Source organism: Betta splendens, chromosome 9 (assembly GCF_900634795.4).
Source record: "Betta splendens chromosome 9, fBetSpl5.4, whole genome shotgun sequence".
In the NCBI taxonomy this organism is placed as follows: domain Eukaryota; kingdom Metazoa; phylum Chordata; class Actinopteri; order Anabantiformes; family Osphronemidae; genus Betta; species Betta splendens.
Window position 1 is genome coordinate 17,983,844 of NC_040889.2, and position 24,940 is coordinate 18,008,783.

At 47.4% G+C, this 24,940-nt stretch overlaps 1 long non-coding RNA gene across 17 annotated transcripts in view; it reads left to right on the plus strand.

The window, feature by feature from the left end:
* The window catches only part of LOC114862637 (uncharacterized), a 163,659-nt gene that overhangs the window by 97,555 nt on the left and 41,164 nt on the right, over positions 1–24,940 (plus strand). For 16 of the 17 annotated variants that reach the window (XR_008695453.1, XR_008695454.1, XR_008695452.1 and 13 more), the window contains one exon: positions 1,475–1,563. This is a non-coding gene — a long non-coding RNA (uncharacterized LOC114862637). Of the gene's footprint in view, positions 1–1,474; positions 1,564–19,109; positions 23,096–24,940 lie in introns of those variants that run through there. The other variant, XR_008695460.1, reaches the window with a different exon arrangement.

A 24,940-nucleotide genomic window follows, 5' to 3' on the forward strand; every position in this document is an offset into this window, starting at 1 on the left:
GCTCTAAGTGCTGCAGTGTTCGCTGGGGGACCTGGGAAAAGCCCCATCAGCCCAATGAATGAGCGCATTCTGCCCCCTCGCAGCCCGTTATTAAAATCAATTAATGACAGGGAGGGAGGCCCCTGTAAAAGCTGACTTGTTGGGCTCCAGGGGTCTTTTGCGACACGTTGCCTTTCTGGATCACTTGTGCCATATGGAACCTCCCCTCGCGTGGCTCATAACTCACTTTTACGAGGGCTTCATTGGCTAATGATGGAATAGTGCACGAGCGCTGAGCACGGGAGCGTTCCGGTCCCCGTGACCGTCCCTCCCTCCGCCGCCGGTGCTCCTGACGCTCTGATCCCCGACCGAGACGCTGCTGATGAAAAGAGCACAAATAAAAAATGTGATTTTTTTTTTTTTTTAACGGTGCTTTCACTGTTTGCGGAGACGCGGCAGACAGAATGACAGGGAACATCCAGGCTTAGTGTGACAAAATAAACATCCTGGTGCGTAGAAACACAGCTTAAGGATCGGATGCATCTTTTACCTGCCTGTCTTCACAGCTTAATGCGTCGACGCCTACAAACGCGCAAAACACGCCGTCGGACCCGAAATGACAGACATCGCAATACGCGCGCGCGCACGTACAAATTATCCCAAACAAATAGTTTGGGAGTCCTTCAGCTCCAGGCCAGACAGGCCCAATTGAAGAGGAGATTGGCCGTTATAGGCAGGCTCTGCTGGAGGATGGAGGCGCTCCATTTACCCGCGCTGAAGGAACCCTGCACTCATTTTGCCCGAGTCCCACAGGGCGAAGGGAGCGGCACGAACTTGCTCGGACGTCTTCCGTTTTCTCCCGTCGGTGGGAAATTGCTCCGTTTTGCTCTGTTTTGTAGGTTTACTCTGCAATCAACGGCGCTCCACCGCCACCACCACCTCCACCTGGTGGTCTAAGCTTAGCTCACACCTCAGACTGCTCACTGGGCGATTTCTGCACAATCACTAACAAGGGGCCGGGCGGGTTTTAGCTGACCCATCGACTGCTCTCTCCCCGGACGAACATGACACGTTCATAATTACGATAACGACATTGTGATAATGACACGATAAGGAAGTGTGAGCCGTACCCGCGCCTCCCGCGTCAGCCGAGGAGACACTGGGGCTGACAAGAGATGCCTCTGGGTGAAGAAGAGCTTTGGTGTGTGTCAGGTGAATGCGGTGGAGTGTCACGTTTGTGCGTCGTGTGCAGGTGACACCCAATCAGGCAGCGGTAATAAACCCTCAAAGAGGTTTTTAACATTGCTTGACTGTAGTCTCCCATATTGTTTTGACTCTTGGCAAAAGCCCTTTCTCTCCTACAGCCCGTGTGCGGTGTTTACCTGACTCCGTTTTACCCCCGGCTCCGCTCGCTCAGGGCTGTTTGAGTGATGCTGGTGTTGATGTGTCAAAGCTCAGCTAGAACACAATATTTCTTCCCTTTCTTCCCCGGCAGGCACCTCCATCGGAGTGAAACCTCCCGTCTGAAGCCACCAGTAAGAGACGAGCGAAGGGAAAATCCCCCCCGCGCCAACGGGGCAGGCAGTGAGTTCACCACCCAGTAATTCAATAGCAGCCAACAGTGTCACAGTAAAACATTTTGATGTGATGTTGTCGCGCCTTTCTCCTCGCGCCCGTATATCAGGCTAAACCAGTGTTGCAAAGTGGGAATAGTTTTACTTTGTGGTGAATGTCAAAGACGGCCCAGACGGTCAGTTTAGGCCCGAGTCTGAGTCCGTTAACGGTTCAGAGGAAGCCTCTCTCTTTCACCGCGGCCCGTCCGTCGCGATGCAGCGCAGACGAGAGGAGAGAATGCGGCGTCTAAGTGCTTCTCCTGTTCCACGGGTTCAGCGAGGCACTGAGATTAGCCGGCGCTTGAAGACCTGCCTGGGTACATCCTGTACAGCAGCCAGGTGCTGTTCAAATGTAAAGAGAGCAGGAATCACGGCTGAAAGCGTTTCAGTGGAACAGCCCACGTCTGTGTGTCTCACTCAAGTCTCGGCACCGCAAAGTGGGGAAAATACAGCAGCACCTGACACCAGAGATTCTCAAAGGGGCTCTCGGCGCGAACTTGAAGATGCGAAGGAGCGGGTCAGAGCAGGACGAGGCGCTTTGTCGCCCTCCATCCACTTGGCTGTACTTTAGCTTTATACTGTAATACAGCGCATCGTGCTTATGCTAAACACTTCTTCTTCTTGTTAATTCCCATTCCAAAGCATCCTCCCATTCCCTCCACTGCTCCTAATCTGGCTATAAAGGTCAGTGCAGCATAATGACATCCTACAGGCGCGCACGGGCAAGCCCAGATTACTAAAACTGACTCTAATGTGGCTTTTCAGATGAAACGGCATCAAATGATATTAGCGCTTCTGCATTCACTGGCAGCTCGAACAGAGATTGCTCAGGACCGGTCCTTCTTTACTCTCTTTGTGTTTTTAATGAGGTGACAGAGAGACGCTAGATTGGAATGGGATGGTCTTACAACATGCTGAGCTGGGATCAGATTCAGTGGGTCTATTTGTGTAATATTCCATCAGCTCTCTCACGGGGCTGGGGTTAACCTCTTCAGTGTGACTGACATTTTTAGAGCACAGGCACCACCACTGGCAGAACTCAAAGGGACTTTTAGAAAAAAAATATTACAGTCGTCACTGCCACAATGAGCTCATTTTTAACGTTTCTCCATTCAGACCCAGATTAGGATTTACTCCAGGCTTTGGAGATGAACACACTGGTTTTCGATCATCGCTGCAGTTTTCTAAGCGTGTGAATTAGTAGGATCTTTGCCCAAATCTTTACTAATTCAACATCTGTTTAGATATTCATGCCCCGAAGCACATGTTGCTGCTTGTACCTCGAAGACAAAGTGGAAAACGAGTAGAGCCCAAAGAAAGTGTTTATTATTTTCCCCCCAATGCTGCAGTTTTTTATTTTAATAGAAAAAAATTAAGAGAGGGAGAAGTGTGTGGAAAAGCAGAAAGATGAGGAGCCTTAAACATGTCGCCTGCTTGGGTGGCTCGTCTTTAACGTTCATCTGTCTCTCTACTGCTTCCAAAGTGGGATGTGTTTCTGCTGCATCTCTGTGGCAACAGCAGCTTTCAGGAAGTGGGAATCTAATCAAATGGCCTGTAAACAGGTCTAATCTCTACACTAATCAAGTAAAATTGATAAAATAGACTAATTAAGTAAATAGAGAAATTCGTGTTGATCTTGGACAAAATTCAGCTTTGCTCACATACTGTAAAAGATAAAACCTAAAGTAGGTTCTGCAAGTTTTTATGATTGCAACCACAGAATGATATCAGCCCTGAGCGCCTTCTTGTTCTGCTCAGACATGTGATGCACACGCCTGATAGCCATCTGCTAAAGGAAGGCGCTTTATGGTCTTTCCGCAGCTTTGAATTATCGATACAAAAAGTTCCTTTTAAACGCAGTCATTTGTGCCACATGCTGCGATGTTCCATCACAGCGTGTTGTTGCTCTCGTAGCCATACTAAAAAATAAAACTACTTCTTCCGACTCCTTCCTAGTGCTATGGGGGGGGGGGGCATGGAGCCCTGAGAATATCCTGTGCCCACGGGGGTCGGGGGCTGTGAGGTGACAAAAGCCTGCACTTAGCTCCAAAGACAAACACAACGGGGCGGCGCTCCCGTGAATGAATCGTGTGGCAGCAACTGGTTAAGAGTGTGAAAACAAGACACACGTGGTGAAATGCTGCACGAGGTTTCACTGTGTCGTCCTCGAGCCGAGGAAGATTCACACCAGTCCGTCGACAGTTGTGCGGCAGCCGCTGGTCTGAGGGGAATGTCTAAACCGTTCTGAGGGGAACACTAGTTACTGGAGGAAAACATGCCGCCATGTGGGTGGTACTGACTCCTTTAAAGACATAAATGAAGGCCATATTTTTTCAGCTTTCTTGTTTTTTGTGGTTTTTGGCAACGTCTCCAGTGACAAACATTCACTGCTTTGGTGTTTGGCACCATCAAGCTGCTTTATTGGGAGGTTTTGATGACACTTATTTGCCATCAGCTCTTTCTAAAACCTTCCAGTATCTCCTGCATATTACTACATGACTGTATTAACTAAAGGGCATTAACAACAAGCACCTGGCACATTCACTTCACGACCCATCGCGTGTTATTATGATAACAAATGGAGCTTAACTCACATGTTGGCCACGAGCGCCAGGAGCTGGAAAAATCTTGATGTTTCACCAGAAAATAGTTCAGCGTTCAGTGGACTTGGCTCCCACCACGAGCCCGGCACCGGCCCGGTTTCTGCACAGGAAAAGGGCTTGCACACAACTGGTGCAACCAGCATTGTTACAAAATGCCTGCAGAACCTCACCTCTTGTTGTTATGGTTCAGCTATTATCTGTATGTGCCATATGAGCAAAGAGCTGAGAGAGTGCAGCCTTCTCCATCACGGTGCCAGTCCACGATGCTCCTCCGTTCTACAGTACTGACCTGAGCACATGGGTTCAGCCAATCATTCAGTTGTTAGTATAGTGGGTTTGGTTTGTCATTCTAATGTTTCAGATTCAGTGAACTCTGTGAGGTATATGCTATATAGTATAATTTTATTGCCTGCCTACATGACTGTACGTACCTTACATGTTGTTGCCTCATGCTGTGGTAGCAGCGTGTGCAACAACCCATCGCCACCTGTGTCAAGGCTCCATCTACAGTACACACTTTATAGGTTTATGCTTTAAAGATTGTGGATTTGAAACATTCACAGATTCACACATCAGCGCACGTGGAGTATTTTTTTATCTCAACTTTTTAGGTTTAAAAAATGTAAAGACTGTTTGATTCCCACTAATGTTTCTCTATCATTTTACAGTTCAGAACTAAACTAAAGAACAAAACTAATCAAGATTAAGATTAGACAGTTAAAGCACCGGATAAAAAGGATTTGCTCAGGTAATTTAGTGTCTTTGATTAAGATAGGATTGACTCAAATGTTTATTTTCAGATCCTCAAGAGTATAATTAATCTAAATATGAGTCTAAATTATCAACCCAAGGCACTAATTGGTCTTTGTTGTTCAATCTTAGTTTGCTTAGTATTTACATTATGGCATAAGGATTTCTTATCTCGCTGAAGCCACTGAGGCATCAACAGGACCGCGCCACAGCTGCACAGCTAATTAATGTGATTTATGCTTGTTTAGTTGCCTGCTAGCTTGCACATTTTTGAGTAGAGCAAAATCATCTGCAAGTCATTGTCTTTAGTAAATAAGAGGAATTGGACTTTTCGGTAAGCCCAACACCGGCTCCCTCGTTCGCCTGGTGGTCTACAAGCACAGAGCTCGTCTTTTCTGCCTCACAGACTTATGTAAGCTCTGTTTAAGCCGCTGCCATAAGCTTGAGGGTTTTGAAGAGTTACCACTTTTAATGCAAAAAAATAAGCTCCAGACTTTGTGAGATTCCTTTTTGGCATGGATCAAATTAATTTCTATCTTGGATGACAATATTATTGGTTTGAGTAACTTCACAAGGAGCAACAGTAAAGAAAGAACTTCATACAGTATTGTGCATCTCAGGTCGCACTGGACACAGTGAAAACAGCTGTTTGGGGCAGCTATAGAACAGGAGGTACGCTGACAATGTAAAAGGCTACAGTATATTGCATTTTAATGCTCGTTAATTAGGGCCCGAAACAGTCGTTGTGTGAAGGATTCACAGCCCCCACCGGTGGCTACCAGCCAGAGCTGTTAAAACTCCTGCAGCCCTTCTGGTTATTTGTATCAGACAGCAGCAAAAACCATGCGAGCAACAAAGCAAACAGAAATCCGTAAGTGGCCACATTTTGTACTTCCCGGCTCCCGCTCGTTCTTCTGCTTCTGGGCTGCACCGCGCAGTGGGAGAGGTGGGGCTATTTGAGACTGTAGTGCTGCCATTTGGCTTGGGGGTCCACATGTGCGCTGGAGGTTCTCATTTTGATTCTAAATTGCCTTGACACCAAAACAAACAAACTCTCCTCACTGCACCAAACAGGCCTGAAAGATTATGGGAACAGGGAGGGATATGCAATTACAGCAGCTAATTTGCGGTCACCAAAGCTTAGACCCATTCCCAATGCCCACAGTCACCCTTGATTTTAAATATTGGGGAGCAGAGAGTTGTGTGTGTGTGTGTGAGTCTGGATGAGGTCTCTGAAGGGGCGCTGGGAGAAGTTTCCCCTCAGCTGTAGGAAGGTCAGGCAGCACCAGGGTGATTAGCTTTGCTCATCACGTACAATTAGGGTTAGTGCTCTGCAAGGAGGCATCTGTTGCTAATTGAAGCAGAATAGATAGCAAGCAGCTCCACGCGGGAAAAAAAACAAGCTCAACTGGAAGTAAATAGATTTTGGCTTGTGTGAAATTGGAACGGTGAACCATCTGCCTTTCGCGCAGATTCTCAATCAATTGCTTAGTGTGTAACTGTTGAGAATTGCTCGGGTGCTACACCAGTAATAATTGGTCAGGTAATTTAAAAAATAAGTGATCAGCGCACAAATGCACATCTAGACACGCAGAGGCACACAAAGAGACTGGAGTTGTTAAGGAAGGAAAGGGGGGGGGGGGGGGGGGGGGGTGGAGCGAGCACGAGGACGTGGGGATGGAGCCAGAGCCGGCCTGTGATGGCGATGTGATGCGACTGAAGCGCGTGCCCACTGGCCAGCTGACATCAGCCCGTGCCTCTCTGACCAAACCTCCCGGCCCCTTCATGCCAACGCCAGATGCAAACAAAGAAAAGCGAAGCGAGCGCACACAGACACACGTCCAAACAGATTTTGCATTCATGACAACACCCCGAAAAACACCCAAAACTGCACGATAAACTCCGGGACGGCGCTAAAGACGAGGCTGCGACATAAACAACAGCGCTGGGATTGTTTAAGCCTATTGATATAATGTTTCTGTGGCTGACTTCTTTTCATGGATTCTAGAACGTGGAGGGTGGGGCGCGTGTGTCATAATCGGCCTGACACCATTGTTCGTATGTTTAAATGCGTCCAAACTTGCAGTACTAAAGTAAGCAGAGCAGGATGTGGAGCACTGACGCACAGAATACTACTTTTTCCATTTACCCTTAAATCAAGCGGCTCTTTGCGCGTCAGCGGCGCCTGGGGTCACAACAGAGGAGTGAGACGTACAGACAGGTGGTATTTGGTTCAAGTAAACAGTTCAGAGGAGCGAGGCAGGGATTTTTCATGTGAGAGTTGGAGGCAGAGCTGGTGGAAAATGTGTGTCAGTGTAATGTCTCAGCGCTGTGCTGGGCTCCTTCCACTATCAGACGCACACCTTTTGCTCATATACTGTACAGTACGACACACACACACTCATGCACACACACATCCCTATGGACAGATGGAGCGTAACAGGATTTATCCTCTCTGACCTTCACAGTTTGGGTCCAAACCAGGACTTGGAGCCGACGCTCGTCCTTATCAGCGTTGTTGCTCAGTGACTCTGGAAGCGCATTGTGAGTCCATGTGGACCTTTACAGGCCACAGCTCCCTGTGTCACTCTGAACATTTGTAGATTGGAGATTGCATTTCATTAGTCCCTAACTATGTCATTTAAGGAGTTATCGTTAGTGGGTAATTGCTGTGGGACTGTAATCTTAGAAGGGTCACTGGTTTCTAATGAGTAAGCGCAGGTTATTAAAGTGTGATGCTCATTGTTTGTGCTGTTCCAGCACTAACTAGACTCTAAAGCCTTATGCCTATACTGTACACATGCTCGCTTTAAAGGGGCACTTCGCTCATTTTATGTCAGCTTGGAAGACAGTGTTAGTGAATGAGGAGATGTGTGGACCAATAGAGCGGTGCATGCTTTCTAGTTGCAGTTTGGGAATTTGGAGGTGTTTTTTTTGGAGGTTTTGGAAACTGCTTATATGTTTTACTGCGTTGTTATAGCAACCATGGCCAATCACTGTACATTGTTTGATTAAATAAATGTAAGATATTTCTGGATTGTTTAAAATCACCATCATCATCTTAGCCCGATCGGCCTTCGAAAGGTGTTTGGGTCAACTGGGTCCTTGTTCTGCTCACGGTACCACAGAAAAGTCCTCCACATGAATAGAATATCACTATTTTGATGTCTTTTTTTCTAACTCTCCAAAGCCAAATGATCTGAGGGCATTTGACAAGTCACTGAATCACCGTGATAAACGTCAACGCGCGACCCCTGCCTCCTTTATATTGTTCAGCGTTCAGACACTAAGTCAGATGAGACGCTGATGTGATTTGTGGCGGGAGGCGCATTTGGCCATGCAAAATAATTCCGCGTAATAGCCGTGAGCGCGTGCGGCAGAAATGGATTTTATTTAGGGCTTGTTAATCAGCGAGACCTGTCTGAGTTTGCCTCATCTACCTACAGTCGCTCTTAAATCCAGCCTTGTAATAACCCCCCCTAATTAGGACTGAGAGACACTAACAAGGGACACCACCATCATCATCACTCAGCTACCTCATCATCATCACCATTCTCATTATCAAGCCTAAGATCAAATTCCAGCCTGGCTCTGGGATAGTGGGACTTCAGTTCACCTGATGTATTGTGCATCATTAGATTGTTGTTATTACTGTGCCATGGGGAGTCAAACAGGATGGAGGTTCTCTCTTGTAATATTCTATATGGCCTGCTAGGGAGGACCCACTTGACATTCTCCGCCTAATGACAACAATCTATTGAGGCAAAGGGCTGACACATTAATTTGTTTACTCTCCTCTTCTTTTCCTGTCTCACCCACACATCCACACAGCGAACGTCGCCGAACAACTGCTGCAATGCAACACAACGCCAACACAAACGTTTACGTGCTTTAATCCGCCGCGCTCATAGTATCGATCTCCACCAGATAAAATCAACTTTGCGCCCCGGTTTAATTCGTCTCAATTAACGCAGCGGGGGTCCACGCATCCATCTGCGCGGCAGCGGGGATGAAGCCGGCCGCCGACCCGGCCGGTGCGGCGTCGGCCCGCTCGGCCCCGGTGCTGGAAAGGGCGCTCGGCTGATGATCGATGGCTTCATCCAGTCTGTCTGATTTCCCCCACTTGTGCTGAGAGAACACTTAAAGTAACAGGCCCACAGAGAAATGCCGTGATTAGGCTGTGAGAGCGAGGAGTCGTGGGGGGGGGTGTTTACAGAAGAAGGCCTCGCCGGGCAGGAGTTCCTACCATACGAGAATTCGCTGACGTAGGACCGGCCTCCCAGCACAACCAGCACAACCATTATAACCAGTAAAACCAGCCCAACCAGCACAGGCAGCACAGGCAGACGCTGCGCTCGGGGACGGCTGTGGCGGGGATTTGCCGCATCCGTGTAGGCGCTTTGAGTATGAGTCGATCAGGCTTTATCTGTTCCCCAAGTACCAATGCAAATCTCCCCAATAAATAACCTGTGCTTAATTCTGATTTCCTAATGCAGCTCCTGCAGAGCAGATTAATCAGTTTGAGTGAAGCTCACTAGCTTATTCACACGGAGTTCATGCACATTAGCTAACTGCTTTAAAGAAGTGATTGCATTATTTTATTTCTTTTTTAGAGGAGGACTCCACACGCTCTGGCATGTACAAAGTCTCACTTATTCACAGTGACAGTGACACACACACACACACACACACACACACACACACACACACACACACACACACACACACACACACACACACACACACACACACACACTCATGGCACTTCTTCCCAAGCCCTCCCAACATCTGCTTGTTCTTCCTCTGATTAAAAAAATCCTCTGTGTTTCATTATCGCTGATTTGCATAGTAATAGCGTGCATATTAAGCAGCTACTTCAGAGGGTGGGCGGTCTAATGAATGCCGCAGTCTCCTCTGTTTTAACTCAATTTTTCCTCATCCATATTCAGTCGTGTGCCCCCCCCACCTCAGCTCCTTCACGACCCCCCTGCCCTCGGGGACGGCAGTGCTGTTTCCGCTGAAATGCTTCCTCCAGCCTCTCCCCAAATCCCAGAACCCTCTCCATTAATCCAATTAATTAGAGCCATTGATATGCAGCCCGCTTAGACCAAGCAGCTGTTTGCCTGCCAATTGTCTTGCTATGAGGAAAGCGGGTGGGGGTAAGGTTATGGGGAGTCTCGTGACCCAATGCACATACAGCAGCACTTCGCACTCGGCGCTGGGAAAGTCACCGCCCACAGTGATCCCACCTACAAAAACTTTGGAGGTACGTCTCCAAAAGTCACCATGAGACAGTGTATGAGAACTTCCAATCCAATCTGTGCCCCTGCGCCTGCATGGACACCTGGCATCCACTGCACAGCACAAGTACAGTAGACGCAGATAAAGGCCGTGTAGCAGTATTAACTTAAAAAAACATTAAAAGAGCAGTAACTAATATTCGCATTCATTCTGCTTCATTCAGTCCTATATTGTTTTATTACTCCTGAGTTGAAGTGCCTGCTTGGGCAAACAAGAACGGAAGCAAACTAAATGAGCAGTGGAAATAGGTATCGCCTTTTATTCAATCAGCCACTACACGGTCCCCTGTGGTTCAACAAAAATGACCTAAATATACATCAATGGATGATAATTCTCCCAATAAAATACCCGAAATTGAAATTCTGGAGAGAGATGTCCCTTGGTGCCTGGAGTAAGAGGTGAGCTTCAGAATTACCATACAGAAATGAATAGCGGCGACGGTGTCTAATGTTTTGTGACACTGCGCGAATGTGCACGCCACTGGTCCAATCCGCGGCTGAAGCTGCTCATCGGAGATATTAAATTAAGAAGTGCTGGAGTAGAAGGGTAATTCACTTTTCTGCTTCACTGGCTATCATTGCTGTGCAAAGGAGCGCTGGTGGTAAACTATCCCTATCTCACCTTCGCTCTGTCTCCTTCACTCCGTTTTGTTCTGGGCCTCTTTAAATAGTCGCCTGTTCCCTTTCAAAGCCACATGTCTTTGTTGTGATCATACCTTTTTTTTTACATTATGATGCTAAGTACCACTATTTTATAGCTGTATATTTTGATCTGAAATCACGTACGATGGATTTATGACTATGGACTCCGGCAATGCCACGTCGTATCAATAACAATGTCAAACTACTGTATATAATAAACGTTTTACAATATTTGTGAGTAAAAAATACTAAATGGAGAAATGTTTGGTAATTTTTATACACCTATTTGAAAAACATTTATACACACATTCATAAATAGGTTGTATTTATGTATATTTTATTAGTATTTCAATTTTAAATAGCATTTTTTTGTTTATGATTTTTCCTTTAAGATTTAGACATTTACTAGTTACTTAGGCTGCATGTACACTTTCAAAATGGCGATACAGACTTAAGCAGGATGCGTGCGAATGCATTTTCACTCATTTAGTTTGGAAAGAATATGCCGGTCAGGTCAGATGTTAAAACATTAGACAGAACTTCATGTCCACTTGCTTTTCTTTCTCTGTGCTCATTACATGGTCCTGGGTGTAAAACTCATACACAAAGTATTTGCTGGACTGGAGAGCAATCAGCCAGATGTGTGAACAGCCTGTTCTCCCACGAGATTTACTTAACTTGTCCTGCTGAGTTCACGCGCTGCTCTGCTGGCGCGGCGGCGAAGCACGGCTGAAACCGAAGACAAATCAAGACCAGCTTCCAAACCGGATGCATAATGCAGTGGAGGTGAAATCAGATGAGAGGACGGATGATTTGTTTACACTTGATGAAGTGTTGATGTTGGAGGCCTTTGTTTCAGGAATATACAAATCAGGCTGTTTAAGATACTTTGGTACCCGCTTTAGGAACCGACATTAAACCGTTGGCTTGAACGCCTGGGAATGTGCTTTGCTGTGTTTCATTTACAGATTCAGCCTCCTATATTTTCCATTCTTTCAACCTCAGTTTTCCCCCATAAGGAGAATATGACTTTAGCATTGATTATGACACAGTTACAATAATGGTCACATTGAATGATATAACCCACATTAAATATTCATTGCAAATTATGATGTTCAAATCCATCATTCTAAGGGTGCGACCCTTCATCAGGACGGACGGGATGTCCTGAGATAGAAATAATGGCTTTGATATCCCTCTTGATTTCAAAAGGAGGGGGTTCTAGCCTTGTTTTCCTGCTAAGAGTTGCAGAAAGCCCAGAACACAGTCAGAATCAGAACCTCCCAGGGTTCAATGCAAAGAGAGGGAATCCAGGAGCAGAGGGCGAGCTAGGAGGTGTCTATTTATCTAGGTGAGGAAGTGCCTCAGTGTCTCCACTGCCGCCCCTCCCTCCCCACGCCTTCTGAGGCAGGGAGCTGTGACTGAAACACATCGCTGCACCTCGCTCGGGATGAGCTCCAAATAAACGGGGGGAATGGGGGAGCAAGGCGAGAGAGAGAGAGACGGTGGCGGACGAGCAGAGCTCCCTAAAAAGGGTTGTCAAAATAATGAAAACAAATGGCGACGGAGTCTCCTGAGACGGAGAGGAGAACTTCATTTGTGCCGCGTCTTCCCGGGGACTCGGGTCTTCGGGTGTAGAGCGGCGCCGGCGCCGCCGCCACGCGCAGCCCGCGGAAGAAAAATGAGAGCGCTCATTGTAATAATTGTTCAGGGTCAATTATTCCCCCGTTAGAGCGAATCACGCTGATGTGTGTGAGCGCGAGGCAGGGAAAGGAGCCGCCGCGCGTTGCATCGCCATGGATATGATCCCCAGCGATGCCCGTGCAAAAGGCAGCAGTGTGTATTGATTTAGCTCAAGCAGACTAATTAGGATCGGGGGACTGGCGTGCAGCATTTAGCAAACACAAACCGTGTGAAATCAAAAAGAATTCAGGAAAACTGCCAACACGCAGCGCTCTTCACATAGAGAGTCACTGAACGGGGTTTGTAAGAAGTGATGTCATCAGACGTTCTTGGTAAATACATCATTCTGATGTGTTGTTTCTTACTTATTGTTTCTTTGTATTTGGCTTGTTGTAAAACTAGTCCAATTGTTATCTGGCTCCTCAGTAGGATGCAGCATCCAGCACTTTGCCGCACTCTCATCCGCTCACTGCCTCTCTTTATCTCTTCACCCGCTTTCATCCTCCCTCACTCCCTCACTGGCACCTAACGTCTTCCTTCGCTTATCACCGCCTCCGTTCTTCATTTTCCCTCCTTCCCTGACTTTGACTTCCTCTTTCAAGTGCGGCGTCGGGAACGGCGGCGGCGGCATCTTCCCTCCTCATCCCCATCCTCCTCACAACGCTGTCCGCCGTCTGCATTCCCATCACGTGCCCACCAAAGGTTATATGGCCCACTTTCTTATCAGCTGCATTGTGGGATATCTCGGCTCTCAGGCCTGTCTTCTGGAGAGCTATCTGTACCCCCTCCTTCCTCTGCTGACTGCTGGGAGGACAACCTTTGTCGACCTTGTTTTTTTTTTCCTGCCTTTAACAGAATAAGAATGAAAGAGAGAACAAATGCAACGCAGAGTGGGTGGAAAAGAAAAAAGGGGAGAAGGTAAAAAAAAAAAGCCCCTTGAGAGAATGTGTGATGAGATTGGTCCAGAGTTAGCCTTGTAAGAAAAGCGCCGCTGGCCCCTTCTTTCTCCAAGTACAGTAGACATTGAATCAATATCGCCCACCCACCCCCTGCAGAAGCTTTCTGCCGCTGCACGTGCCGTCCACCTGTCTGCCCGTCTTGGGGGCTCGGCCGGGCTGCTGGTGGGGGTAGAAGGATGTTTGACAGAGCCGTCATGTACAAATTCATTTTGGATCCAGACAGACTTTTGCTCTAATAGGCTCACACGCTCAAGGTCTTTGCGGTCGCGCTGAGGCACAGGAGCAGATAGATGCTTCTCCTCTCCAAGCAACAGCCTCCAAACAGGAGAAAGTTCACAGAATCCAGCCTAATGTGTGCCTTACAGTCTGTAGCCTGGATCTATAGTGTATTTGTATTCTAATTAGAGTAAATCGTCACAGTACAGCAGTGGACAGTAGGAGCAGGGAAAAAGAGCATCAGACGGTCGAAAATTCAGCCGTACAGTATTTAATTGAGCGATTACATCAGCGCACGTTGCATAACAGAGGAACAAGAACAGCTTAGGTGTGTGTAGCAGCACGACAACGCCTGCATGGCCCTGTCACAGATGCACAGCCAACGCGCTGCAGATGTGGAGCTGAAGCAACACGTACGAAATAAATGCGACTTTTGTGTTTTGCCCGTGTTTAAAAGATGAATTATAAGGAATATTAAAGCGCAGAAGTACTCGGGTGTAATAAAACTAGCTGAATTATTGCTATAACTCTGAGCTTAATTATGACAAATGATCAAAGTAAACACGTGCGATTCGACACATATACCTCAACATGCTAATTAATTTCATTGTTTGACAAACCTCCAAACTTCCTGAGCTCTGTCATTAAATGCTTGACAGGTAAACATTGTTATTTAAACTGTAAACACAGCGTGATGGATGGCTCTCTGCAGACGATGTCTAATGATGAGAACATTTCAAATCTGAAAGGAACTCTCTTATCCCCAATCACCTTGTTGCTGTTTTTTTCAGATAAGTAAATTGCAACCTTAGCAGCTTTGTAAATAAAACATGAGGACGCTTGCTGCCTTGAATAAATATCTCCTGGAATTAAAAAAAAAAAATGTCGCAGCAAATAAACACGTTGGGTCTCAACATGCCAGGATGTTTTAAAAGTGCGCCTCAAACCCAGGCACGTTTTTTTTTTTTTTGTATTCTTAGCTTTAGCATCCGAGCTACGATATCTCACAGGTGGAGGGAGTGGACTTCACCCCCCACCCCCGTTTTTTTTTATTTTTTAACCAGGTTATCCATTCAGCATCGCAGGAGGAGAGCGGGGTTAAGAGGGCCGATAGGGGAGCACTTAGCCAGCGGAGGCCGCGACGGCGGTGCTGGAGTGCTATTTAATGAAGTGGAGGATCAGGACGCGCCGCTTTGAACACGCGGCCGGGTGTAGGTGCTGCCGCAGCAGTTGGGAGCATGTGTTTGTGGGTGGGAGTGTCGGCGGCGGAGGTGACAGCAGCCTGTGCCGTGTGTTCCGTGGGGTGAGGGGAAGAAGTGGCGGAGGGTTGATGCGGGAGAGCTAATAAGATCACTCTTTATTGGCCCACGGCCCCAGAGGAGTGTTTGTTTGTCTGCATGCGTGATGGAGGGGATAAAAAGTTAATGCGTGGGGCTAAGACGCAGGACTGGCCACTGCTGCCCCCTGCAGGGCACGTGCCGTGTGTGTGTGTGTGTGTGTGTGTGTGTGTGTGTGTGTGTGTGTGTGTGTGTGTGTGTGTGTGTGTGTGTGTGTGTGTGTGTGTGTGTGTGTGTGTGTGTGTGTGTGTGTGTGTGGTTGTGGGGGGGTGTTTGGATTCGCAATGGTTGCTCCATCCTTCCATGTCTGACAGACACATTTCGCAACATAAGCTGTGAAAATGTGTATGTTGACTGAGTGTTACTGCACTGTGACCCCCCCCCCCCCCACCACCATCACCACCACACACCCCTCCCTCCCATACACACACACACCATCTGACCACGCAGGTCACAATTAGCCACATTGTGCATACAGTTGGTTTCCTTTGGTTGATCAAACATCTTTCATGTCGTAACGTCATACTGTCAATTTATGTCATCATGGTTTTATTACTTTGCTGAATTAACAGTTGCTAATGTTTTATTTTGACTGAAAGGTATTTGGAAATTATATATGATCATATCATATAATATGAAAGAGAAGAAGTATTTGGAAGAGAGTTTCTTTTTTTTCCTTTGGAGAAAGATCCTTGTCACTGCAAAGTTCTGCCTCTGTGCACGGGAGGAGATGGAGCAAGGTATCAGGGTTGAGTAGTAAAAAAAGGGAGTGGATCAGGCAGGAGGGGGGTGTAAATTCAACATGAGGGGAGACGTGGGTGAGGAGAATATCAATCGGGCATAGGCGTAGAGGCAGCCTGCCACGGTCCGCTCCAGGAGAAAGATTAGAGAGGGGATCAGTGTCATCAGCAGCAGGAGAGTAATGGTGCGGGCCAGGTTCAAGGCTGGAGCCAAGAACATATCGGCATCGCAGCGACCCCCATCCCCTCTCCCCCCAAGTCGGCACCCCCTACATGAAATAGAGGTTAACCGCCAATCCAGACTTTTTCCCCTTTTTTTACTGAGGGTGAAAACTACCGCTGGGAGTCTCAGGACAATTTTTATATAGGATTAGAAAACAAAAATCAATATTTAATTATCTTTGAGCTTTTTGTGTCACTGCATCTTTAGGTCAGTAAGTGTTCAGGAGCCAGGGTCCTGTTAAAGAGCCAGTATCAGTCTCTCGCTCAGGGTCCAACTTTCCTGAAGGGGCTCTAACTGCACCGTGTACATAAGATTATTAGTCTCCTTGGTTTATAGATTCTAATCTCAGAACGTCCGTTCACAGCGTTACACACGGGCTGGGCTCGTCCCACTACATAAAACACTGGCCGTTTACATGGCTCTCAGACGCTGTATTGGATTAAGGTGGCTCTTTAGCTTTTTTCCCTGTGGCAGTGGCCGATGAGCCGGTGGAGTGGATGTGACGGCCGCTTAAGCGGTGACAAGCAGAAGGTCAGTGTTGCTGATGAAGGAGTGAGGCCAGCTGGCCCTCTGATGTAGCCATCCTTTAAAGCACAGAGAGAATCCATCCTGTTTAAGGCAGACACCCAGACAGAGAGAGAGAGAGAGGGGGCGAGAGAGGGAGGAAGCCGGGAGAAGGAGAGTGGAAAGGAAGTGGGCAAGGTACGACGAGTGGCAGAGACGGAGAGCTTAACTGTCCCCTTTTTGATCAGTACCTCTGTAGCAGGCAAAAATCTCCTGCGGTCCCCTGGGCCATTTATTAAACTGATGAGGAGCGCAGTGACCCACTATGAATCAGACTCCCCCAGTCTGCCGCGTGCTGGGAAGCGACACTCATGGCCACAGACTCGCCCCACTTGATGGTGGAGATGCTTGTGCGGCGGGCGAGAGGAGCCGTGGTCGCCGTGGGAGACGAAGAGGAAGGAGCGAGGCAACGGGCCTTCCTCTGTGGATCAGATGCGTTGTTACAGAGGGAAGAGAGAGGAGCTGCATGACAAAATAGAAATGACTGGAACACAGCTTCCTGCTGTAGATGGATTTTACCTCTAACGGTGCCTTGCTCATTTCCAGACACCTGTCAGTGTGGCTGAGTAGTTGCAGTCGCGTGGCCTTTGCGTGAGCGTGTGAATCTGTTCACCTGCTTCGGATGTTATCAGCCATTACGAATGGGCTGATCAGAACTTATCAGCGCATTCGAATGGGCCAGTAGGTGCCTGCTCTGCCTCCTCGCGAACAGCTAACAGCTAGCTAAGTTGCTATGTTAAGCAGCTTTAGAGGTTATTGTGGTTAGGGTTAGGGCTGGATAACGGGTGGGGGGTTCAGGTTACAGTTAGCTAACACAATACCGCTAGCTACTTGCTAAGTTATGCTCACTAATAAATCAAAATCAAAAACTTCGATCCTCCCGTCGGAACAACAACTGCTCAACAGCGCCCCTACTGACTCTGCTGGTTAAATCATCCGAGCCGTGATCAACCTTACGAATCAATGACGAGGACCTACTGCACCTATTCACCGCTGCCAGCAGGTAGATGGGCACCTACCGGCCCATACGTATGGGCTGATAACCACTGATAATGACCATTGAATGGCGTGATAACGTCCGAAGCCGCTCATCTGTTCGGCCCGTTTCCCTTCATGAGAGGATGAGGGAGGTCCCGTATGTGGAGGCTTCTGTACCTAGTGATCGGAGGCCAGCGGACGGCGGCGCGGGGACAGGGCCTGACGCGGCGTCACTGAATTATGAATGGCAAACTGAACTCCGCGTTCGGAGCACAGAGGAGGACGGGGAGCGGGGTTTAATTTAACAGTTGTGTTTTATTCCTGGGCGAGAGCGAGCGAAGCGTGGTTTAGGGGGATAAGCAGGCGCGGGTACGGCACGGACGCATCATCGCTGCTGCGTGAAACATTTCCACACAGAAGATACTCTGCCGCCGTTGCTGTTGTACATAGGAGTGAGCTGTCAGGATATTTCCTCCACCTAACCCCTGGGCTGTCTTTCACCTCCTCCTCCTCCTCCCTCCCCACCACCGCCTCGCTCCCTCCCCCTCCCTCTGACACGTTCCCTCAGCGTAATACACACCAGCAAGCAATCGATACGTACTCAGCCGAGAGCCTGGAGGAATTGTGGCAGTGCAGGCACCGCACATTACAGGGTGGCCGGAGCCGCTGAGCCGCGGGAGGAGGACCCCCGCGCTGGACTAACGGCTGAATAACATCCTCCACACACACACACGTGCACACACGCGCACACGCAGCGTCTTTCCTCCGTGCATTGAGTTTTTAGTCTCCACCGGAGCTGACGTGGCTTCGATTCTGAATAGATGCTGTCATTTCAATTGAACTGACATCAATTTTAAGGGCGATCGGATCCTTTTTTAAAACACTTTCCCGCCGCCCACGTTATTATGCTTATTATTGGAGCGAACGCGATGAAACGCGCGGAGCACCGCGGCAAGAAATGTGCCACTATGTTTCCATAGCAACATATCACACCGCTGCCATGGCATCATACGCTTAAATGACAGACACAACCTATTAAGCCTCCTGAGATATATGAAGAGTGTCTGTTTGCATGGGAGCGAGCGTGTCAGTGTGTCAGCGAACACCTCCACGAGTCGGCGCGGCTTAGCTCACCGCTCGCCTGCTAAGCAGCAAAATGTATGCGCGATTTAACGAGAGAATAGAGTCATTCAGGATTTATGCAAGGAATCAAATCCCGTTTTATTTAGTACATAGATGTCTGTGTTTGTTTCATTGTCCTAGGGTCCATGTACACTGATGTGATGTGAAGATACTGTATAAAACCAAAGTTGTTGATGAATGGACTAAACTCCATTAGTTTGGCAACAAATATATAAAATCTCCAATAAATTCATAAACTTAAACATCATTTATGCCACGATGAAATACCACAGTGCGTCAGGAGACATGACTCAATACGAATGCAGCTTTATTAGCACCGAGTGGGCGTGATCAATCCTCGACCTGCTTTTAAACGCTTGTTATGTTTTGTCACACACAGAACCACAACTGTACTGTATCACCGTCCCTCGTGCCGCGGAGAAAGGAAAGGTGCGCGCGCGGGATGCAATCCATCAACTCACCCTGAGCATCATGGGAGAGTAGCGTTTTGTACCTCATGTCATTTTATTACTGGCATCACCACCAGTCATTAAGTCGTCAGGCCGCTAATACACTATGATTAGATCAGATTTTATATATTGTGTGAAGCTGCCACAGATCAGGAGCAGGCAAACTTTTCTGTTCATTAGAGGCATCTGTAAATGTTCATTTTGTTAAAAACAAAAACACACATTAATGCAGAAATTGAGCTACATCAATTAACGGTGGAAACAGCTCCTCCGCCGTCCCGGTGATGAGGCATCCACAAAATAAAAATATATTTACACAGGTGGTTCAAATTATTTGATTGTGTGAAATAAACAAACATGTTTTTGTATAGTGCGAGTGAGTGTGGCGCTGTTTCAGACTATTCAACAGCTGTTTTGTAATCATAAATTTAAAATGAGCACTCTGTTAGCTTGTGTTTGTACGGCGTCTGATTGTTGGTTAAAGCTTTTCACCATTTAAGCATCCTGCTGGTTGAAAGATCCCCTGAAGTTACTGGAAGAAAAAGGCCTCCGGCGTCATCAGTCCTTCTGATTACAATCAGTGGCATCCAGACGACAGCATTTGGGAAGAATTAGATGCAAAACACCTGTCATTTTACCTCAGGAATGCAGCACAAACAACAGAAAGGAGACTTTGGCAAAGTTGGACGGTTGGTCGTTAGTTTCCACACATCTTTGACTTTCAAACTTCTGGTTGGCGAAGATGGATGCTCGTCACTGAGACGACGAGCTGCGGCCCAGTGACCCCCGTTAAAGGTGGAGTGGGGCCCATCGGAGGCCTGGGCCTCGCCTCCTGTGAGCGTTTCAGGTCCACTATCAAAGTCCTGCGAGTGGCCACTCACACACACACACACACACACACACACACACACACACACACACACACACACACACACACACACACACACACAGACAGCAGTGACTAATGTTTGCGTAACGGCGCAGGGAGCAGGAATCAAAGAGGCTTCCTTACAGGCATTACACCGACTGTAGTTAGGAATTCAAATGACTTCCCATTCATCCACGCTCTGCTTTTATCCATTTCCCAACTTGTCTATTGCTTTTCTATTTATCTCCCCTCTCTGTCTTCTTCGGGGCCGCGTATCTCAGTTCACCGCTGGATGTCTTCGTCTGAGCTAAAGGTGCTCTTTGCCTCCAATTTATCTGCCACCGTCTCCTCGTTCCCCACCCCCACGACTCCGGCTTCATCTCCCTCGCCCCTTCTACCCTCTCGGATTGACTCTTTCCAATTATATGAACGGTACCTTAAATCACCCTGTAACAAATTACCTGACAAATTAAAAACACCGCTTATACTTCTGGGCTTTAGCATTGGCAGTCTTTACCCTTAATGAAATTTTGTAAGCCGTACATCCCGCGTCTGTTGTCAGCCATTGATCAAATCTTCCCTTCCTCCTGCTGTTTTAATATGTTTTATATAGATAATTATTTCCAGTAGAAGCCCAAGTCTTTGAGGGCAGTGCTCTCGCTGTTTCCTCTTCTTATTAATTCTGCTTTCGGGTTTCCCAGACGCTCAAACTGTAGCGTTTAAAGGAAATACATTTGCATGGTTATGTGCCACACATCTCAGCCAGTGTGTAGATCACATCAGCACCATGTAAAGCTAATGTAACTGATTAAAGACTTACTGTATATAGTCGTAGGTAGGTTTAGTACATTAATGTCAGTCTACGTGAGCATCCTTTGCTGCTGCTGCTCCGGGGCACATCTCACAGGTTTCTCTTTGAGCCAAATTGAATGTTTAGAACATTTGAAAAATTCATGAATAATATTTTTCTGCTGTTGCGGGATTAATCACAGAATAAATTTACTTATGAAAGGCTTCTCCGCTCTCCGAGAGGCGAGATTAAATGATTCACGCTACAGACAAATATATGTACCTGTGAAGATATTTCAACTGTAACCGCGTGCTCATTTTTCACATTGTGTATTCACTGTAACGTCCTAGTATAAACTGAGTTATAGAGATAATGCTTCCCACTGCGCGCTGTGGGTTTGTGTGTACTGTGATGGACCTGTTCTTTACTGAGCTTGTGGATTTGAGTTTATAGTTCTAATGGGGAGAACCAACAGGCGAGTTTCACCAGTAATTCAAGGCGTTACGCGTTGATAGCAGATAGATATGTTATAGTAATTTACAGCTACCCAGCTGCTGTCAGTCAGTACACAGAGTGGAGAAATCAGCTGCTTGTACGTGTAGCATGATAACAGGGAGTAGTATTGAGTTGTTGTGACTTTTTATGCCATGTTTTCTCCTGCTCTTTCTCCCTGTATTGCACTAATGGCCTATTAAACCTGCCAATTTGCGTTCAGCTGAGTGTGCAAAACCCCCTCATTGTTGTGAAAGGTCTTATCATTATGAACCATTCCCTCGGTCTCGGTGTGTACACCGCCTGAATACCGCTGCAGAGAGCGCGAGGATCTCTGTCGCGAGCGCAGGCATTCCATGCAGTGTGTGTGTGGGGGGGGTCGCCTGGTTGCTGGATGGAGCGCAGTCAGGAGGATGCAGAAAGCAGATGCCGGCGTTGGAGCCGCGCCAAGATGTGCAGGAGACCTGGACCCGGAGTCTGGATGGTGCACGTGAACGGAGGCACAGTGAGACGTTTGCTTTTCAGATGCGGGTTTCAAATTGGGGGGAAGCTATAAAAGCGTGTGTCCAGACCTGAGCCTCTCAGTCAAGGCCAGGGACCTGTCAGACAGTTATATGACTCAAGAGCACACAGTTAAAGAGAAACGTAAACTTTTATAAGGTATAAACCTTTTTTAACTCTTTATATAGTTTGGTCACAGGTGGACGTCGCCGGGCCTCGGCTCCATAAAGTTTCCAAAATTATTAACCTTTCTTCCCCGGAATCTGACCAGATCCACACTGAAACAAAACCTGACGCAGAGCTGAAATTGAATCAGCTCCCTGACCTCCGTGGGCCCCCAGTGAACCCTCCCAACAGGTTTTCAGGGCCATAAATCTCCAGGAAATCGTCGTCCAGCCGAGCAGGATGCTGGACGCTCAGACGTCTCACCTCAGTCAGAGCCTTTTAACGACAGCTGTGATGACTTCTCAAGGCAGCTCTCTGCTTCCAGGTCAAACTGAAACGCATCTAACGCGAAGCTCGACAGCCACAAGGTTACGGTCATATTGTTTTATGATGGACAGTAACACAGTATACAGAATCAAATCTGGCTGTTTATGTTTGTCATATTTGGCGGCTTAACCCTTTTACACAGACTCAGGTTTTGTCTTATGGGTTCAAGGTTCCTTTGCTGTGTCCCTTTAACCTTTAATCAACCAGGTTGCTTGGCTAGTTTAATGACTGTGAAGCACGTGGTCACGGTCACTGGCAGAAATAAAACAGCCATTAACAGCAGTGGGAATTTGTTAATATTAATTAATATTAAGATGACATTTCAGGTAAACATTAAAACCAGCCAATATGGGCCTTTCCTACTATAAATGCAACCTTGTGCGTCTTCCTGTCTGCTTCCACCTGCGCGTGTGTGGAGCAGCCAGCGAGTCTTCATTGGGATGCTATAAAAGTCAAAACCCAAATCAGACCCACAGGAGTCTTCTTAGCCCCAAAAATTTCCCAGCCAGGAGAAGGCAGTTAAACGTTATGTGTTCTGTGGGAGCACTTTGAACGGAAGAACCTCGACTCGACACGGAGTCCACTCGGGCCGTCGGCATGTGATCCGTCCGCGGGGAAGCGAAGGCCGCTAACGTTTGTCACTTCCTGCCTTATCGCAGACGCAGGACGAGTAAAGTTGACTGCGCTGCGTTTCACTTGTTAACAGGGACCGGGTTTAATTACGTGCGTGCGTTTGTCCAAATTTATTCGATGTGCAAGTGTTTTGCCCGCAAATTGTCGAGCCAGTTATTTCGAAGCGAGAATTATGCTTTCAGACAGTTTATACTGATTAAAAAAAACAAACTTTATTGATTAATTTAAAGGAAATTTTCTCAAACCAGAGTAAATTATTGTAATTATGCATCCTTGTGGGCATACAATCATGCAGGGGAGAAGATAAAACAAAGAGGAACAAATGAAAGGAAACGCAAAACAATTAAAATGCTAATTGTTTTGTACGGTAACAACATGTGGAGAGGGGAGTCTGGAGGCCTTTTCATAAGAGCTTCCTCCAACGTCGCCCCGCGTCGCATCTGTTCACCCCAAGCTCGGGTAAAAACGTGAAGTCAGAATCCATTTGTGAATTATTTGTGTGTGTGTAAGATGTTGTCGAGTTCACATCCCGCCCGGCTCCGCTCCGGGGGCCGGCCCGCGGATCGGCCACATGCAGCGCTGAATGGCAGCTCATCAGAGTAACAGGCTCTGATGTGAGCAACGCGTAACCTCCTGCACTAAAACATTCCCAACGCGCGGAGCCGCCACTGCTGAGTAAACAGAAAATGGAAACGGCGGTTATTTAACGGGCCCCCGGCTCTCCATCCACACCCCCTCCGCCCGTCTCCTCCCACCTCCTGCCCTTGTGCTCCCGCATCCCCGCCTCTTTACACATTAAGTATGCATTGATTCAGTCTTTCCCCGTGTTATAAATACAGCATCGATCCGCGCTGCGATCGATAGGCTCATTCGCATGCATAGAGCCACTTTGATAACTCTCTGACTCGGAGCCAGTTGCAATAGCTTCCTTCTCGCCCTCCTCCTCCCTCGCTCCCTCCATCTCAGCAGCTCAACATATTCCTCTACATCCTTCACTGCTTCAGTCCAACGTATGTGTCAGGACAACTGTGATCCGATGCACACACAGTTTACGCTGATCGGGATCATAGCATGAACATGAATGCTTAGTTGCCCTCAGTTCGGATGCAGAGAGCAACCGAATGCATAATTACTGAAGCGTTAGCACGGCCTTCTCTTTAACCAGCAGCGAGTGAAATCTTTACTGGCACATTAAGGGAACGATGGATCAAGAGCGGAACTGACCGCAGGAGAAAGAGCGTGTGCGTAGGTGACAACTAGAAACATCTGTCCAGCGAGGAAAGCAGTTCACGAGTTACACAGGCATTAGCAATCGAAGCAAGATAGAAAAAACTCCACCGGTGTTAATCACGGCGCACGAGGTCTGTTTTAGATAACACCCAGGTGGTTTATCGCCGCTATATGTGAAGGAAGCGGCGCAAGATCTCTGCGAGATGCTCAAAGACACCGAGACACACAAAAAAGCAGGATTTAGAAAACAGCTTTTTCACAATTACTTCCCGCTTTTATTTAGTATCCTTCTTTGACATTCCTTTATCCTGCTGCCGCGCTCCCTCCTCTGAAGGAGGAGCAGACCGGGGAAGGTTGTTGATGATCTTGACAGGGCTCTGTCCCTGTTGTGCACTTAAGTAGCTCCTCATTGCTTTTATGGCGACTCACTAAAACCTGTCTTGTAAAAAGCAGTCCGGGGGAAAGTAAGGAAAGGTGGGACACATTCATAAAAGACACGGGAAAAGCGGGGAAAAAAAAATCAATGTCCATTTCTTCACTACCTATGAATTTTATTGATGCTGCACCTGCATCGCTCGCTCACAAATTTGACAGATTTAAGTAAGTGGGCACACATCATGTTGAGTCATTAGAAAATGACACAAACATTTATTATCAATCAGTATATCTGCAAGTGTTTGGGCGACACGAATCATCAGCATGTAAATCACCAGCCCTCGTGTTTCTAACTCATTTTAAAGCTTAATATAAGCGGC